This window comes from Grammomys surdaster, unplaced genomic scaffold (assembly GCF_004785775.1).
Source record: "Grammomys surdaster isolate TR1022 unplaced genomic scaffold, NIH_TR_1.0 126163, whole genome shotgun sequence".
In the NCBI taxonomy this organism is placed as follows: domain Eukaryota; kingdom Metazoa; phylum Chordata; class Mammalia; order Rodentia; family Muridae; genus Grammomys; species Grammomys surdaster.
Genome location: NW_021620970.1, coordinates 7,400,957 through 7,418,883, shown reverse-complemented (window position 1 = coordinate 7,418,883; position 17,927 = coordinate 7,400,957). Strand labels below are relative to the sequence as shown.

General features: G+C 39.5%; 1 protein-coding gene and 1 non-coding gene across 2 annotated transcripts in view; both read right to left on the bottom strand.

The window, feature by feature from the left end:
• Nucleotides 1–17,927, bottom strand: part of Nubpl (nucleotide binding protein like) — a 176,792-nt gene that overhangs the window by 120,002 nt on the left and 38,863 nt on the right. The gene's annotated exons all lie outside the window — the stretch shown is intronic.
• On the bottom strand, nucleotides 17,542–17,648 carry LOC114612528. Its single transcript, XR_003710035.1, has one exon. It is a non-coding gene; the product is annotated as a U6 spliceosomal RNA (small nuclear RNA).

Below are 17,927 nucleotides of genomic sequence, written 5' to 3'. Positions count from 1 at the left end.
ACAGACATGTCAATTATTTTTCTTCTTAAACGTATACTTCAGAGGCTCAGTGAATCCTCACCTGGTAAGAGAATGGTTTCCCTTCACTCGTTGGCATATTTACTGAATGCCTACTTAAGCCAAGGAGAACAAAGCCAGGGACAGAAGGGCAAAATCAGCCAGACATAAGATCTCCTCATGAAAAATACAGTCTAGGTGGAGATAAAAATTAGCACTAACCACAAAATCACTATAGATAAGAGCTCCAGCCAAAACCAGCCAACAAAAAAACAGCTCTGACTCGGTCTAGTCCCCGGCATCTTTGGAATAAAAGAAAACATCAAAAAATTTTGTAGGTAACCTAAAAGCTTGATAATTTTATAAATTTTATAATAATATTGGATATATTTTTGAGGAAGAGAAAAGAACCACCATTTATCTTAAAAAGCAACATTTGTCTAAAGAAAAGGCAAATTGACTTTCTTACTCTGTTTTTCAAATAAGCAGAAGTATATCTGCTTGTGGTATACAAAGTAATACACTGATACACATATATCTGTAAGATTATTTAATCAGCTAACATATCTATTACTTTACATGCTTATTCTTTGTGATGAGAACATATAAAATCTACTCCAAGTACTTCCAAGCAATAACTCCTCGCTAACTGCAGTCACTACACTGCACACAGGTCTCTCGAGCTCACTAGCTCCCTATCTCATTACAACTCTGCACTTCTGAACACGTGACCGCTCCGCACGCTGCTGCCAATCCCCCAATCCCTAGCAACACGAACTGTACTTTCTGGGTCTATGAATTTTGTTCTTAGGGATTTGGTGCTGTGAAATAACACACTAATACAGTATTTATCTTCTTGTCCCTGGCTTATTTCATTATGCATAATATTTTCTAGGTTCATTCAGGTGGCTGAAAATGGAAGGCTATCCCTCTGTGGCTAGTATCCTATTGTAAATACTACTATTGTGAATACAATATACTATTGTGAGTAGTATTCTATTGTAAATATAAACTACATTTTCTGTAAATTCATCTGATGACTAACTTTTTTGCTACATCTTGATTTTCTTAAATAATACTATAACAAACATAGAAGGGCAGAACTCATCAATAAGCAGATGTAATTTCCCTTGCATTTATACCCAAACATGTTTCTAGAATCTGTGGTAACTATTTTTTTTTTCATTTTTGTAGCATTCATGCTGTTTTCCACTACCACTCAGCAATTTACATTTCTACCAACAGTATAGCATGAGTTCCCCTTTCTACATCCACACTATAACTCATCTTTTTTGTTTGTGGGTTTTTTCTTTCCAAATGGAATCTCACGTAGGCCAGGCTGGCTCAGAACTTTGGCTCCCCTGCCTCATCCTCTTTAGTATTTGCTTACCAGAGTGCACTACTGTCTATCGTTGTGGAAATCACAATTCTACCAGTCAGACTACTTGTTTCTTTTTTCTTTTTTTTTTTTTTTTTTTTTTTTAAATTATTTATTTATTTATTTATTTAATGTATGTGAGTACATTGTCGCTGTCTTCAGACACACCAGAAGAGGGCATCAGACCTTGTTACAGAGGGTTGTGAGCCACCATGTGGTTGCTGGGAATTGAACTCAGAACCTCTGGAAGAGCAGTCAGTGCTCCTAACCACTGAGCCATCTCTCCAGCCCCAAGACTACTTGTTTCTTGCTACTGAATTTCTTACATGTTTTAACCCTTTGTAATATACATGGTTTGCAAACATATTCTGATTCATCAGTTAAGGGAAGAAAATTGTAAGACAGTCTCATACTTTTAAAACCTATGTTAAAGTGTAAGACATAGCTTGACTTTTAAACAAATACTCGAATATCTGGAACAATGTCAACATTTCAAAAGTTTTAAAACACAGAGTTTTAATAATCTTTGGATCTCTAAGAAGTAACCAATGCCCATTAAATCTGAAAGTGTTTTTCAATGAAAACTACTCCCAAAGAGTGCTAAGTTTGCATGCATCTCTACATATGAATAGTCACGCAGAATTATAAAGATGGTGATCCACTCGTGAATGTGGCTGATAGTTCTGAGCATACAGTCATCCATAAAGGAGTGAGTTTTAAATCCCAGTCTCCTAAAAGCAAACACCTAACTTATCAAAGCATAATAACTATTATTCAGACTAAAAAATATCTACTCCTCCTTAACAGATATACACTTAGGTGTTTGGAGGGGGGTTGTTCTTGTTGTTGGTTGGTTGGTTATTGTTTTGTTTTATTTCAGAAGGCCTAATTGCATGTGCTCATGTTACATCCTCAGGCTTATCTCTTTAATGTTAACTTAATAAAATGTATGCCAAAATTGTTACCCATATGTCCCAGTTTCATTTCTAGTGTTGTGATAAAATACACCAACAAAAATTGCTTATTTATTTTAGCCCGTAATTTCAGGTCACAGTTTTTCATGGGACGGAAGTCAAGGTAGGCCCTTGAAGTGGCTGGTCATTTTACACAAAGGCTTGGTACTCATTTGTGCTTAACACCTCTCTACACTTCCTGCAGCCCAGGACCCAGACACAGGCTGGGGCTTCCCACAGCAGGCAGGTCTTCCTCTGAAATTAAAGCAATCAACCCCATCACTCACAGACAGGCCCACAATGGCATCCCGATCCAGTTACTCATTGAGACTCTCTTTCTGGGTGATCCTAGATTGTGTCAACTTGACAATTAAAACTAACCATTATATTATAGTTCCTTATGCTTAATATCTAAAGTTGCATGGTTTTGAGCTGTTTATAAGTCTTTGGTTTGCCATGTAAATCTTGTTATTTGTATAGTTAATAAATAAGTATTGAAATAAAATTACTTGTATATTTTATTCATATTCAATTGATTACAAATTGAATTCCCCTAAACTATTATCTTCAATTATAAAACTAGTTAAATTAAATTACTTAAACCTACATTTACAAACCAAGTAAACTAATTCACTAAAGGCATCTCAACTGTATCACTTGGTTGCCTTGTAAATCTTAACAATCAAAATGTATCCAAATACATAAACAATGAACGCATGGAAATCTAGCAAAGCTAATAAATGGAATAAATCCAATTATCTTAATGTCAGCTTATCATAAATGTTCTAACATGGCTGTAGAGCTGGCGCAAATTATTTTATATTTTTCATATTAAATGCCTCTAAGACAATAAAGGAGAAGAGATTTGGGCTCCCTGTACCCTTGTGTAATAGGCACATTGCATCAATACTGGTGGCTACCAACCTCTCGTGTGGAAAAGAAATTAGTTTCTTGTTTTTACTACTGTGGTATTAGATTTTCTTTCATCTGCAACAAAATGTCATCTCAGTTCATTTACAATATATTTTTAACTTAGCTAAACACTTCAAACTTTACTAAGGCAGGGCTAAGGGGTGTAGCTCCGTGGTAAAGAGCTTGCCTAACGCTTGAGAGGCCCTGAGTCCAATGCCCAGCACTGCACAGAGCGTGGGGCCACTTGCTTGTGATCCTATTAGGAGGAACAAGGTTAGTCTCACTTACTAGCTATTTGAGGTCAGCTTGGACGGAGATCCTGTCTGAAAAACAAACAAAAGCTAACAGATTCTCCTTTTAACTTTTTTTTTTTGTAATAAATGCAGGTTTATTGGGAGACTACTCTCATGAAGAACCAAGGCCAGCGAAGTCACCATGGCAAGGGAGAAAGGGGAGAGGAGGGAGAAGAGAAAGAGAGAAAGCACACATGCAGAGAGAGAAGAGGAGAGAGAAAGCAAGGGGAGACAAGTTCTTTTAAAGGCTTCAGGCATCTTTAATAAGGGATGCATAGTTTCACAATGATTATTACTAGACAAATGTTAAAACTAATGTATTTATTGACTTTATCTCTAAGAGCAATATCAAGGAACCTAGACTATTCATCAGAAAATCAAGACAGAGCTAGAGGACGAAGGTATTTATTTCAGAGCACCCTGCCTGAAAGTTCCCAGGGATGGTGTTAGGAATTTTCAAACCCATGTATTTATTACAACTCAATAAAGCATACACCCTTTCAGTTTTTTAAACGCCCTGTCAACCAACTTTTAATTGGCTGCTTTCAACTGGTGACAGTCTTTGAAGACCTGAAGATGCTCAGTGAAGAAAAAAATTAAAGATCACAGTGTACAACTATCTCAAAGGTCATCAGAGAAAACAAACTTAGACTAGGTAATTCTTATGGGGACAGAATGAGGTAAACATGACAGTTACATGGAGGTCTACCCTTTGCAGTGAGGGATGAGCTTTCTAGACAGCGAGGCATGAGATCTTCTCCCCAGTACTCAAATGCCCCTACCTTCTTTACTGGATCAATGCTACAATAGCACGTTCATCTTGCTGACAGTGAAGATGTGACAGAGAAACCAGATTCTAGTTTACTGCTCTGTTAGAAAGTGATAATGAACCATGAGATGATGAGACCTAACTTCCAAGGATGCTTCCTGGCTAACGATAAAAGACAGAAGATGATCTCTTTGTAAGTAACACTCAGAAACAGTCTACAGTTTTTAGTATGGTTAAAAGTAGCTAAATAGCAAAACAGGGAGATAAATATAACAATCAAAATTCCAGGACCACAAGGTTGCTTTTATTGAATATGCATAGGTGAAACTACAATGTATAGATTAAGTATCTCACAGCGGTTAACTGTTGGACAACTCCTTGAGGATAAGAAATTTGGACTTTGGGAGTGGGGAACAAAAATAACCGCTAGGAGTAAAAAAGGTGAAAGAATTCATAGAAAGAAGCAAATTGGCTCTCAGTTCACAGATACTCTTGAAATGTATCATCACAACCGGGGACTGGATCAGTCTAATCTGAAGTCTAAGATCTTTCTACCACAGGACTCTGCCATAGCAGTAAAAATCACAGGCCTATTTCCTCATTCTTTTAAAGTCTTACTTAGGCTATGATCTTCATGGAACCATTCTTACCTCACCAGTCCTCAATCCTTCCCTCCTCTGACTTCTTCAATATTACTTAAAACATAGATGTGCTAGCATGCAGTTCATTACACTGTCACATCTGAGTGTAATAGCCAACAGCAAGCAGCTTGGGGACAATTCCCATCTTTATCCCAACGTGACATAACAGCTTCATTGCCATCGTGTTCAGCTATAAGAGCTTTGAAAATGTACTTAGAGGGTTTCAACTGCTGACAAACCAACAACACTAGTAAGTATGAGAGAAGACCCAGTGGGATGCCCACAGAACTTCCACAGTGTGTCTTAATGCTTCCACTTTAGACAGGACTGCTCTGCTTGGAGAGCACTCACCTCCATGGGATTCGGTAGAAGAAACAGAAACTTATTTCACAGGACAGTAAACCCATAACAATGATTACCAAACCTCCGAGTTTTGGCTGAACCATCAGTTATCCAAGAATGGTCACTGATTCTCTAGAGATGACCAAGAACCTTTTAACAACACACAAACCAGCATGACCGCTGGTATAGTGAGCTTCATACGGAGGAATGCCACAGTGCTCAGAGCTTGACCAGCTTTCCTTTTCACTGATAACACAAAGCATGGTAGGCAAAGATGGCAGTCTTTGGGTCGTGACAGCAGCAGCAAAGCCTATAGTCACTGTGTTCGTCACTGCCAGGTACTCACAGGGAAAAACAGACCCACTAGAAAGGTAATAAATTATGTAGTACAAACTAGTTTGATTTATTAGATCTCAACCCTTGAGAACAGGTCTTGTTGGCATTTTGTGTGACATATGAGGAAACAGAACAGAGCTCCTCTGAATTACAATGGTTTTTCCCACAGAAAACCCTAGCACAGTGGTTTGCACTGCACACTGAACTACAGCCATTTTTCATGGGGCATCATCTTTACCTAAAAGGAAGACAGACAATAAAGGCTATCGAGAATTGCGTATTTATCATACAAAATGAAACAATTATTTCAAAAGTACAACTGATACTATTTGATGACTATAACAAAATTAAAAAATTTAAGTAACTAAAATTTTTAGAAAACCTGTATCTGATAATGATTTTTTTTTTCGAGACAGGGTTTCTCTGTGTAGCCTGGGCTGTCCTGGAACTCACTCTGTAGACCAGGCTGGCCTCGAACTCAGAAATCCACCTGCCTCTGCCTCCCAAGTGCTGGGATTAAAGGCGTGTGCCACCACTGCCCAGCGATCATGAATTTTTTTTTTAAAGAAAATTAGCTTTATTTATGTAAGACAGAAAAGTTGACTGTAGTGTTAGAGTTTGCCAAATGTTTTCCACTCTGAATGCTTTGCAAGAATATCTACATACAGACATAATAAAACAGAGTCCACCATGTGGCTCCTGGTCTAATCAGTTTTTCTCAATTCTGACCACACCTCTGTCGCTGCAGTTTGTAAATTTGAACAGGAAGCTGCATCATTTTGCTATAGTGGTCAATTCACACAGTACAATACTGAAGTGGAGGGAAAATGATTGTAAACATAGCCAAAAATATTTTCTACCACTATGACTTTATCATTATATTTTTATATTAAAATACATTCTGTGTTAAAAAAGTATTTGTATTCACTGAAGTTCCACATTTGCTGTATTAAATTTGACATTCATATAATCCCATATCGATACAGACATGAGTCTATATTAAGCTTTCAATATGAATGATTTCCACAAATAAAAACAAACAAAAGGAACAGAGGTAACAGAAAATCCATCTGGTAGATGAATGGTAGGGGGGAGATCTTCCATTCTACATAAAAGCATTCCGTGAGAACTCAGCATGAACTCACTTAGAAGATATAGTCGTGATCTGTGAGACCACAGCCTCAAGCCACACAGCAGGGCTGAAGCTGTCTCTCTTATTATAAGTTGGATAATTCTAGATCTGGTTCTTTGTTTCTTTGAGCCGGTTTCTCTGTGTAGCCCTGGCTGTCCTGGAACTCACTCTGTAGACCAGGCTAGCCTCACAGAGATCCACCTGCCTCTGCCTCCCGAGTGATGGGATTACAGTCATGGGCCACCACTGTCTGACTCAGGTCTAGATCTTAGAGTTCCAATCACTTATTTATTGTTGGCATTATCACTGTTAATTAGTTTGCTTGTTACTTTGGTTTTTGAGAGAAGTCTTATGATGCAGTCACAGCTGGTCCGGAACTCACTCTGTTACCAGGCTGGTTGGAACTCTGACGATCATCCTGTCTCAGTCTCCTCAGGTGAGTGCCACCCTTCCCTGCTCTAATCACTGACGTTCCTTAAGAAATACAACAGAGTTTGATACTACCGCGAATAAGGCAGATCTCACACAGAAGGTGGGGTGTGGTGTAAGTGCAGACAGTCTGATGTCTCTCTCTCAGAGTTGAACATACGGACCGTTAGAGGAAATCCCTTCATTTTCAAAGCACTGGACTGCTTAATACATTTGGATCTTTGGCACTTTCTTGAAATGCCTGGCAAGAATTCTGACAGTTCCATGGTCTCAGTAAATGGAAACAAAGCAAGCCAAAATTACCAAGAATGTTAAGTTTCAGTCACTCCTGAAACTAGAGCAATCGACAGGATCTCCAAGTGCACTTGTGCCTCAAGTTTCACTTTTGTCCCCAAAGCAAGGAGACATCAAGTGTTACATCAGGTGCTCAGTGTTCTAGAGGAGCAGCTCACAGGAAGCTGGTCTTTAGTTGGATGCTTGGGCTCCTCGCCAGGTTCTTGGCATGCTTGGAAGGTGGATCCACTCGGACACTTTCCTGATTGCCTTTCACAGCAGCCTCCAGCCGAGCCTTCAGGGCCGGGGAAGAAGCCATGACACTCTTAAACATGGAGGAATACCGGGGCCCAATCTGCATGAGGTTTTGCAAAGCAAAGTCGTGCAGACTTCTTGTTATGGAAGTTGCTGATCCCAGAGCAGCCTCACCCAAAAGGAAGGAAATGAGGACGGGCAGAAAGCAGGCCCGTTCTTCTTCCAAAATGGTGACCAAGGCTTCCAAGAGCTTTATTCCTTCTTGACAGAGCTGCAGCTCCGTGGCATCTTCAGGTTTCCTTCTGTCTGTTTCCTGCAGGCTCTCCACAACAGAAGACGCTAAGGAGTAAATGTATGGAGAAGCTGACAGGTCTTCATTTGTACCTAACCCCTGACCATGAATTTTACAAATTTCTAATACTTAAAGAATTATTTGATAAGTAATACTGTCAATCAACACACATGATTTTAAAAATCACATAATAAAGTACACAAACCTTTACAAGTCAACTAACAATATTCTTCAAATGATGAATGCATCATGCTATAAAGTCATTTATAAGATACAACTTGCCAGCAAGACTCCTTAGGAAGCAAGCACACTGCTGCCCAGTATGACAACTTGAGTCTGATCCCCAGGACATGGAAGGTAGAGGGACAGAACTAACTCCTGCAAGTCATTCTCTGACCTCCATGTGAGAACTGTAGCACATCTGCCCACAGAAGTCAATAAATGTTTGGTAATAGAAATAATACCTCTTTCAATAGTGAAGGTACAAGAAACAAGATTTTCTTAAAGAGGCAACGTTTTGCTTAAATTCGTGCTTCTGTGCTCATTTTTAGTCACAGAATATGTGGTAACCACCTATATGAAAACTCACTTATATAGAACACCTAACTGTTCTTCCAACGCCTATGGAACCTACTGATACATCCAAATACAACCATCTGGACTCAGAGCCTTCTGATTATTAAAACTACAATAGCTTAAGTTTTAGTTACTATTCTTGCCAAATTCTGACAAAATATTCTTGCTACTTGAGGCTTATAGGTTAAATGCACAACATCTACTACCAAAGTGTACAGTTATTTGTTTGAAATGAGAAGCTAAATTATAAAAATATCAAATGGCCATCAGTCAAAACTTATGGGAGCACATAGGGAGGGACCCATGGCTCCAGCTATATATGTAGGGGAGGATGGCCTTGTCGGGCATAGGTGGGAGAGGAGGTCCTTGGTCCCATAAAGGCTGGACACCCCAGTGTGAGGGAATTCAGGGGCAGGAAGGTGGGAGTAGGTGGGTGGGTGGGAGCACATCTCATAGAAGCAGGAGGAGGGGGATGGGATAGGGGTTTTCTGGGTTGGGAGGGAAATGGGGAAAGAGGATAACATCTGAAATTCCTAATACATAAAATCTAGATTATGGCAGTACTGGTAACCCCAATATTTGGGGGAGGGGGTAAGCAGATCCTAAGAACTCACTTTCACCAGCCCAGCTGAAACAGTTTCAATGAGACACCTTGTCTCAAATCAGTAATGCAGAAAATGACAGAGAAAAACATTCAGTGTTCTGTTCTTGCTTTGGCATTCTGCACACACAGATACATGTATCCATATTCTTCTCTCTCTCTCTCTCTCTCTCTCTCTCTCTCTCTCTCTCTCCCCCCCCCCCCCGTCTCTCTCTCTCTTCTTTTTTCCCTCTCTCTCTCCCTCCCTCAAAAAAAAAAACAAAAACAAAAACACCAGGCTGTCCCATTTTTAAAGAAGTTAAATATTCAGCTTTAGACTTTAATATTAACAAACTTACATTTAAAAAATTAAGTTACCAAATTGAAAGAAAAAAAAGAAACAGTAAAAAAACAGCCATTTTATTCTGTGTAACTTCTTAAAGACAGCTTTTAAGCAATTTCTAAAAATCATACAAATATTCCCTTGAGGTTTAACATTGCTTGAAATAAAACTTTGTAATGTACTGATTTAATACATTTGGGGATCATCCAAAGTCGTCTAGAGCACCAGCATTTGGGAAGAACGACACATCTTCTCGGGTCCCAGGCCCTGTGCTGTTACTGACAAGAAGAGACAGGCACAATGAACAGGCTTGAAGCGACAGCTATTGTATACCCGCTCTGCACAGCTGCTCAGAGCCTATAACAATTTTTGCTACCATGGTGCCTTAGACAAGAAACAAGTGAACTTCTTTACCAAGGACTGGAGGCAGAGTCAGGCTGATCCCGATCAGTCTGAACGCAGCCTGGTCTACATAGCAACTTCTAGGCCACACAAAAACTACAGGGTGAGAATCTGTCTCAAAACCACCACAACAAAATACACCAGTGGCATCGTTGGACATGATAGCACTCTGAGGTGGTTTAAATATGCTGGGTCCCTGAGAAGTGACACTATTGGGGTTGTGGCAATGTTGGGTAGGTATGGCCTTGTTGAAGGATGTACGTCACTGAGGAGGTGGACTTTGAGGTGCCTATGCTTAAGCTCTGACCAGTGTGGGGAAGAGCCTCCTACTGGCTGCCTTCAGAAGACAGAAGAAGGTGTAGAACTCTGCTCTTCCAGCACCATGGCTGCCATGTGTCCTGTCATGACAATAATGGCTGAGCATCTGAAGCTGCAAGCCAGCACCAATCAAATGTTTCCCTTTACTCATGGTGCCTCTTAACAGAAATGAAACCCTGACTAGGACATAGCCCGTCTCAAATTTTATATAGTGAAAAAACAAAAGAAAGACAAACAGACCTATGAGATTAATATGGCACACCTTTGGGTATGTCTGTGAGGGTTTAATTGAGGAGAAAAGACCCAGTCTAAATATAGTCACACTATCCTATAGCATGAGGTCCTGCACTGAAAAAAGGGGGGGAGGAAAAGGCCTTTTCTTCCATCTTGTCTTCCTGACTGTGAGGACTACATTCCTCTAAACTGTGACTCTGTTAAGCTGCAACAATGAGAAAAGCAATTCATACAGGGCTATGAATATGATCATAATGTGACAATGTAAGGGTCTGTGATTCGTCGAAGAGTCATACCCCAGATGTAAATAGTGTGTAAAGGCAAAGAGGGTTTTATTCTGCAGAAGTCCATCATGTGGGCATACATCATTTACCACGACGCAGATGCCCAGGTGAGCTCAAAGCTAAGATCCTACATAAGACCGATATGACCTAGCAAATGAAGATATTTTATTAAAATTAGAAAACATCCCATCTCATAGACCATAATGCTCAAAGGGAAACTACTTATCATATAGGGTTGGTTGGGTTTTTTTTTTTTAAGTTTTGTTGTTGTTGCTGCTGCTTCATTTTGTTTTGTTTTAAAGAACAATGAGGCAGAAAAGCAGTCTAAAACACTCAATCAAATATATCACAAAGATTAAATGCTAAGATAAAGTCTTTAAATTATCTTTATTATTCAAGAAGGAAAAAACTGCAACTTTATCTAAAATATGCATAACAGAGAACTAATTATTCAGCTAGCATACATAAAATATAGCAAAGGTAACTGTGAAATACATATATTCAACTAAGACTTACTACATATATGTTGTATATGAAGTATGAGAGGAACAAGCCTAGGAAAAAAGCTAGCTCCTTGAAACAATGTAAGAAAAAAATTAGAACAAAAAGCTGGTGGGAAAAAAGACTGGGAGAGGAAAGCAGTGGAGGTGGCAGGCCTTCTCTAAAGAGAGAATAAAGATCCACCGTCCAGACACAGGACAGAGGCTATGGAATGAGGAAGCAGACGGTGCAAGGCTGAAGCAGGAGGCTTTCCAAGTAGGTGGAGGCAGTATCAGCAACTATGGTAACGGCACATGGTAACATTGTAACAATGGGAAGGGTTTGAATCCTGACACTTGCCATGAGAATAAAAGGGCTTGGATGATTTGTAACAACTAGTAGGCTAGTGAACTTTCCACAGTGAAATTAGAGGAGGTTAGTAGCTAAATTAAGTCTCTCAGTCAAATGTCAATTTTTTTTTCCTCTCCCCCCCCCACATCGTAACAAATACCCTTTAAAGAAAAAAATTATTAAGTCCCTCTCACAGATACTATTGAAGAAACCGTGTACTGCTATGCCCAGTACATCATTACTATGCCTGGTAATATCAGCATAGCAAAGCTATCCAATCTGAATAAAAGTGCTCCATTCCAATCCAGTACTCCCTCCCTCTCTCTTCCCCTTTCTGTCCCTCATCTCCTCCCTCCCTGCCTCTTTTTCCTTCTCCCTCCCTCTCTCTCCCACCTTTCTGTGTGAATACATAATTTCTCTCCTCCTATCTTTTGCTAAAGGATTAAACTTACAAATCCCAGACCGTCAAAACTTCCCATGTTTTATGCCCTTGTGTCTTTTCCTCTAGGTCTCCTGATATATGGATGAATACTCACTGTATCGTCTATCTTCAGAACTCAATTTACATCCTACTTAACCAGGCTACTTTCCTTAAATGAAACTATACATTTTTCAAGGTGTCCAGTGAACTATTAAGGTAACTACGGATTAGTCACAATGGGGCATAATTTTAAAAGCAGAGGTATCATAAGTAATGTAAACAAAGGACTATTAATAAGCTAACATGTTTATCTTTCTTCTACCTAGTAATATTTAAGTTCTAATTTTTCTCACCAAAAGAAAAAGACAGCTAAAACTTGTCATTTTAAGATTTCAAGAAGCATTTATAAAGATCAATGATCATTAAAAGAAAAAACTCTTTTCATTTAAGCTGAGACTAGATAGTCAAAGTGAGAAATAAAGCATACATAATCTTAACGGATAGGCCAGATGACAAATAGATCATACTTATGGTAATTTATCCATTTTAAAGCTAGGCCTTGAATGCCATGAGCAAGGTCATCAAGTGGCAGCTACCAGGTTTCTCCGGTGGCTGGTGCTAATCACAAACACAAGGAGATATGGCCTGTTTCCCATATACACAGATACACCTGAGCAGCACTATTTGCTGCCAACCCATGAAAGAAAGAATAAAACAAACACTAGCTACTAAAACACGACAGTTTACCACAGTGGTTCCCAACCTTCCTAATGCTGCAGCACTTTAACACAGTTCCTCAGGCTGTGGTGACTCCCAATCATACGATTATCTCAACACTACTCCATAACTGGACTTTTGCACTGCTATGAGTCATAATGTAAATATATGGTATGCAGGATGCCCGATGTGTGACCCAAGAGCTCCTGATCCACAGGTTGAGAACCACTATTTTAAACAAGTACTTTCCCACTGACTATGCCAGCGGTGAGACCCAAATAAGACAGCATGCGGCAGAGCAATAAAACCTGAAAAGTAACTGACTAGTTACTAGCTTCAGAATGTCAAAGGAAAACATCTTCCATACCACACAGTTAGGTCAAGTGTCTCCAATAAACTCTCTCTCTCTCTCTCTCTCTCTCTCTCTCTCTCTCTCTCTCTCTCACACACACACACACACACACACACACACACACACACAGTAGAAACGTAGGTGGTAGACTTGATAAACTACAGTGAGGAAATTCTTCTAAGACCACATACATACCTCACCTCTGAGTTATTTCAGGGAGAAAGTGTTTGAAGCACGACCCAAATGTTTTTAAGATTCTTTTCCCTACTTGTGTTGAGTGTCACCTCACCAAGAGTCCAAGCACAAAAGAAAAGAAGTGCAGGGCCTTGATGAGCAGGCAAGATGAAATTAAAAGAATTCTGGAATGTACCCCAGAATATCTGTCATCAGGGTGAAGGCCAGGGTCCAAAGGACAATGACCAACACAAACTAAGTCAGAAGTTCTGGGTTCTCCACTGGAGTCACACTTAGACAGACATATCAACAGCTTTACCAACTAAGATTACCCTAAAATCTCTTCCTCCGCTGAAATAACTAGAATTGATTCTCATCCTTTAGACAATTAAATTACCTAAAGGGGGGGGGACCTCTTTGTCCCTTCCTCATAATCGTAAGTGCTATTATAGAAAGTTATTTTCTCATGATGATTTTCCAAATTCCCATAAGCCACATACACATCTGTTCCTAGACAAAGCAGAAGAAAGCTATATCTGGTGCAAAATTACTATCTCACAACAATAGAAAAGATTAGTGTGGATCTCTCTATTTCGTCATTAATATGCACTGTACATCCTCAATAAAATCATCTGACATTTACATCTTAGTAACCTCTTGCTGCAGCTCTTAAAATTTTCTTACTTCATTAGCTCAGTACATTAAAAGACACTCCTCGATTAAACTAAACTCAATAAATCCACAGATATTCTGGTAATGAATTAGTATCACAAAACATGAAAGAGCACAATCATTTCTAGCGACAAATGACACTTTACAAAGCTTATCACAAAAAGACTATTACACAGAAGGCAGGGATGGTGCACCAGTGGGTAAAGTGCTTCCTATAGAAGGACCTGAGCTCAGATGCTTGGCATCCACGCAAACTCCAGCTGTGACGGCATGCTATCTGTACCCACAATGCAGAGAGGCAGGATCCTGGTGGCTTGCCGCCTAGCCTGTGTAGCTGAAATGGTGAAACCCAGATTTAGCGAAAAATCCTGCCTCAAAAAATAAGCTGGAAAGTGATCAAGGGAGACAGCCAGTACTTGTCCTCCACATGCACATACATACATATGTACATACATGTACACACATACACACACACACATTCGTGAACCACGTCAACATACTCGAGTGCAACTACCATTTAATATTTATTTGCCACTTCAACTACTCAATTATGCTGAAGATTCTGCTTTGGCTGGACTACACTATGGAATTCGAGTGCTGCGCTACTTCAGAAGTTGAAATGAAAAACAACTGGCATTTGTTCTTTTTAAAAACAAGGCTTTATATTCAGACACAAATGCAAGCTTCAGCAACTAGCCGTTTTGACTGGCTGTCAAAACAATGTCAACCCATTGATGTTCTTGTTCAATATGCTTTCTACAAGCTAAGTAGACATCACACTACCTCACCTCTGAGATATTTCAGGGATAAATCCCTCAAAGAAATCCAGAAAAACACAAACAAACAATAGGAGGAAATGAATAAATCCCTCAAAGAAAGCCAGGAGAACACAAACAAACAAATGGAGAAAATAAATATATCTCTTAAAGAAAGCCAAGAGAAGCAAACAGTTGAGGAAACAAATGAAACTGTTCAAGACTTGAAATGAAAATAGAAGCAATAAAGAAAACACAAACTGGGGGAAGTCTGGGGATAGAAATCTTAGGGATGAGAACAGGAGCTGCAGAGGCAAGCTTTCCCAACAGAATACAAGAGATGGAAGAGAGAACTGCAGGCACTGAAAATAAAATAGGAGAACAACAGTCAACGAAACTGCTAAAACTAAGACTCCTGACACAAAACAACCAGGGCGGACGTATGGACAGACGGACGGACGGACAGACAGACAAAGCGATTCCTACTGATATTCTGCTATACTCATAGTGCAGTGCCTTGTCCAGTAATCATCAGAAAGATTTCCTCTGGCAGCAAATGGGAGCAGTTGCCAGACATGTGGAGAGAGTGTTCAAACAGAAGGTCCTTCCCCTTGGAGTCAGAGAAGCCCTCAGAAGAGAGGAAGGAGATGGAAAACACCAGGAGAACATGGCACACCAAATCAACTAAGCAGGGCACACATGGGCACGTGGAGACTGAAGCGGCAAACACAAAGCCTGCCAGAGTCTGCACCAGGTCCTCTGAGCATATTATGGCTGTTAACTTGGTTTGGTTTGGTTTGGTTTCTGTGGGAGATGTCTAACAGTAGGTGCAGGTCTATCTCTCACTCTTTTGCCTGCTCTTGGGCCTCTTTTCCTCCTATTGGGTTGCCTTATCTCGCCTTGTCTCGCTGGATCTTGTTTTGTTCTGTTTTGCTATTCTCTCTTGGAGGCCTGCTCTTTTCTGAAGAGGAAACGGGAGAGGGAGTGGATCTGGAAGAGAGGGAAGGTGAGGGAGAGTTGGGAGAAGTGGAGGTAGGAAAAACTGTGGTCAATATGTATTATATGAGAAAAGAATCTACTTTCAATTAAAATAAAAAAAAATTAAAAACCAAAAACTATTATAAACTTTGGGTTTTTACATCAATTAATAAATTCACTTTTCTTGATCAAATATAAAATTTCTCTTGGTAATCAAGTCTATAATGTCCTAATTTCACAAATTGTAGAATTCTCTCAATTAGAAAAAAAAATATGAGAAAGGGAATATTGCATAGTCTACCCACTTTACTACGGGATTTTTAATGAGCAAATTGATGAAAACAACACTATTGCATCAGTTTAAATAATGAAGAAAACAGGCATTACTTAAGCTGTCTGGCCTCCAGAGTTCCCAGCTTAGTCCAGGAAGAGGAAGGCCAATTCTATAGAATCTCTCCCAAGCCTAAACCACTGAAACATATGTCTCATAGCTTGTATTGTTATTTAGATAATTTTATGTGTGTTGCAATCACAGTAACAGAATAACAAGGCAAATTAACATGACAAAGTGCAGAAATGTCAAAATGAGACCTGTTAGTATGATGGTAGCAACCTTTTCTAAGACTCAAAAATTAACATACAGTTGCGACTTTAAGAATTAGCACTTGGGAATGAACACCTAAGTCATCCTGTTTGTTTCCTAGGGAACCATGATCACCCTGTCGGTACAAAACAAGTGTGGGGTTGTTTTGTTTTCAAGCTTCCCAAGGTTTCTAGTACACTGAAGTTCTCCTCAAGCGTTCCCACTGGCAGAGCCTCAACAGACTGCCTGAGAAAGGAGTGAGCTCTGCTCACACCTGGGTCGTGGGGGTCAGTTTTCATGCTGTCCTTAAAGACATAGACATTCAGAGTGCCTGAAGTCATTGCCACACTTCTTGGTTAACACTTGTTGTGGATAGCCCCGGCCTTGTATTTTGATACTAATTCCCCTTTCCTGTGAAGGGCTGCAGAGCAGGTGTGAGTCATTACACAGGTGAATTCTAGTGAACCTTCTGCCCATCTTAATTTGTAAAATAAAGGCTGGAGCCAGTGACTGGGCAGAGGAAGGGTAGGTGGAGAAATGAAGGTTGGTGGAAGAGAGCAGAGGGGAGGACTAGAGGAAGACAATGGAGGAGGAAGACGAAGGAGAGGACGACCGGGAAGCAGGAGGTAGAAGGACAGACACAGGGTCTGGAAAATCCTCAAGTTCTAAGGGTCTCATAGCTGGGGAACAGAGTAGTGTAGGGGTATCTGCCCAATCTAAGCTTACAGACTATATTCATAATTACTAAGTTGTGTTTTCATTGACCGGTCATATTTGGGTTGGAGATTTAAATATCTCCCACTACAAACTCTCACACTGTTCTTCATGGCACATGTTTGCAAACTGTGCTGCAACAAAAGCAGAAGCCTTTTCCCTGTATTTTCATGAGATAGGAATCAGCTCCGTATGGGGTTGCTTGCAATATAAGACCCCTCGGGTCACCCACTCCTAAGGAATAACCCAGACTTTTGTATGTGTCAGAAATCACATACATAACCACCCTAATGAGCAAACAATGTTTAACCAATTTTTAATTACAACAAAAGATAATACTATAAGCTAAATAATCTAATAGATAGATCAGTACATGTATTTTTCTAGACCCATGGAAAATAGGCCTATAAAATTATTCAATTTTATGTTATCACAGCTAGAAATCAATTTTTTAATTCAATATTTTATTTACATTTTAGATGTTATCCCCTTTCCCCATTCCCCCCTCTCATTAACCCGTTTTCCTTCACCTCCTCCTCCTTTTTTGCTTTTATACCATTTAAATTACATACAAGTATTAAGGTCAGTTCTAGGTTGAGGAACTAAAAAATATGGAACACTTCACGAATTTGCGTGTCATCCTTGCTCAGGGGCCATGCTAATCTTCTCTGTATCGTTCCAATTTTAGTATATGTGCTGCCGAAGCAAGCACAGAAATCAGTTTTATTTAGAACATTTCCACATAAAACCATTTTTAATAACCAGTTTTTACCATTTTTATGATTGTATTTCCTATACGTAAGACTTTATATTTGGTAGCCTTAAAAATATGTAATAACAAGAACAGTGAAAATACTACAGATTTATTCAAAAGCTACTTCTTCATATACCAATGGCAGTAGAACTATGGGGCAACGAACCATTGTTTTGGGGAGTTCGTAAATGCTCTAAGGAAGGTCTGAAAAAAATATGATTGCAAAATAAAATTTTT